This window comes from Aplysia californica, unplaced genomic scaffold (genome assembly GCF_000002075.1).
Source record: "Aplysia californica isolate F4 #8 unplaced genomic scaffold, AplCal3.0 scaffold01326, whole genome shotgun sequence".
Classification (NCBI taxonomy): domain Eukaryota; kingdom Metazoa; phylum Mollusca; class Gastropoda; order Aplysiida; family Aplysiidae; genus Aplysia; species Aplysia californica.
This window is the reverse complement of record NW_004798596.1, coordinates 9,967-12,123: the sequence shown is the minus strand read 5'-3', so window position 1 is coordinate 12,123 and position 2,157 is coordinate 9,967.

The window sequence follows — 2,157 nt, the reverse complement described above, 5'->3', positions numbered from 1 at the left end:
GGGTGGGGTGGAGGAGGAAGGAATGAGTACAGTTTGGACAAGTAAATTGTAAATGATATCATGAATATTATGATTGGTTGTCTTTTACATCCAATCTCTTAGTGTTGCAAAGACGGAACAAAAAGCCGTTGAAATGAAAACCGAATCGAACTCAAACCTAAACAAAGACAACCGCCCCACGACACAGTCGTGCGAAAATCGGATTTGAACCGCGTACGGGACAAAACAAGAGTCGATTTGAAGATTCAAGATGATCTTGCCGTTTATCGATTAAACTAACGCGCCGCTCTTTAGCGCCATGTGCTCTCAAGTGCTCACATACTCAATGAGCGACATTGGCCACATCATGTATTGCCTACCGCCGCAAGGTGGCGCCGTGGCAACAGGAGGAGGCCGCCTTTTAGTTTGAGATACATGTTGTCTATGGTGATATAATGAATGTTTTAACCTATGATAACTGGTTGCTTGAAGAATTTTCAACGCGCTGAAACAAACTAAACAAAACAAAAAACAAACCCAACTTTTAATTGAAATGAAGAGAGAAGATCACATTTTATTGTCTACAGTACTTTCATAATATTTATAGCGCATTCTGACTCCTGATCCTTTCAGAAAGATTTTTGAAAAAGTTTATACGGTAAGAGTTTTACGACATTTTTGAAAATGTATTATTCATCCCCCCCCCCCTTTTTGTTTGTTTTAGAGGTAGGTTGCATGTTACTTACTTACTTACTTACTTACTTATTTACTTACTTACTTACTACCCGTTACGCCATCTGGCGTTTAGGGCAGTAACAAAGGATCTCCAGCTCTGTATGTTTTGGGCCATCTTGGTCAACGTTCCCCACGAATGATTCCAGGACTTAATTTCAGACTACTGTGCGTCTCCAGGTCACTTTGGGTCTGCCCCTCTTGCGATGTCCTTCGGGTGTCCAGTGGAGGGCAGTCTTCACAATAGAGTCTGGTTCTCTTCTCAGAACATGCCCAGTCCATCCCCATCTTCTTTTTTTAAAAATTATGGTGGTCATGTCCTCTTGCCTACATTTTCGTAACAGATCTGCGTTTGAATATTTGTCGGGCCGGAAGATTCGGAGGATTTGGCGTAAGCTGGTTGTATGAAAGGAAGGTAGCTTGGCACGGTCATGATCAGTCATCCTCCAGCATTCAGCTCCATAGGAGTGTGGATAATACTCAGCTGTCATACACAGCTTTAACTTGGTTTGTATACTAAACTGTCCTGACTTCCAGATGTTGATCATGCTTCTGTGTACTTGCCTTGCCTAGTCTGTTCATGATGTCTTCCTTTTTGCCGCCGTCAGTTTTGATTATATTTATTTGTTTTAGAGGTACAAATGTATGTTGCATCTAATGAAAGAAAAATAAATAAAGTAAGGGTTGTACACGTATCTCTGCATGGACTTTTTTTCAGCAGCAATCATCTCGACCGCGTTTCGTGTGTCAGTTTTCACACACAATGGCCCAACATGACGTGTGTTATTTACTGTCCAGATGTGGCGTTGGTAGCTTAGTGGTTCGGCTACCACACCCGTAGTCGTGAGATTGCGGGTTGGAGGTTCGAGCCTCAGCTTGGATCGGTCCGACGTTGTGTTCTTGGGAAAGGCATTTTACACGAGTTTCATATTTGGCTCGGTCCTTTCGGAGATGGATGTTAAGCCTGGAGGTCCTGCCTTCTAAACAACCTGTCAGTGTTTATAGAGGTGTGTTAAACCTACACCATTTCACGAATGTATACCATTTAACTTTCCAGGCGACGAAGGGAGGTTCGAATAAATCGGAATGAAAGAAAATATTTATTGCTATTAAACTATTACTATCGTCAAATACAGTCTAAAAAAATAACACGGTTTCAAGTTTAGCAGATATAATGTTTTTGCTTTATACTTGCGGTGTGTAATATTTATATTATCCATCCATTGCACACTTCGCGGTTCGAAAATAGACGTACGCTGCGATATATCTCTACATAATAGAATTGTATGGAAGGCCACTTCTGGGGGGTGGTGGTGGCGGAGCAGCTTTGGACGGGTTTCTCTCAGGATCCGCATGCGTGCCCCTTTTCATGTTTTTTGTCACGGCGTCACGTATCATAACATCCACTCTAATGCCCCTTGCCTTACTCTTCTAAACACCCATCTT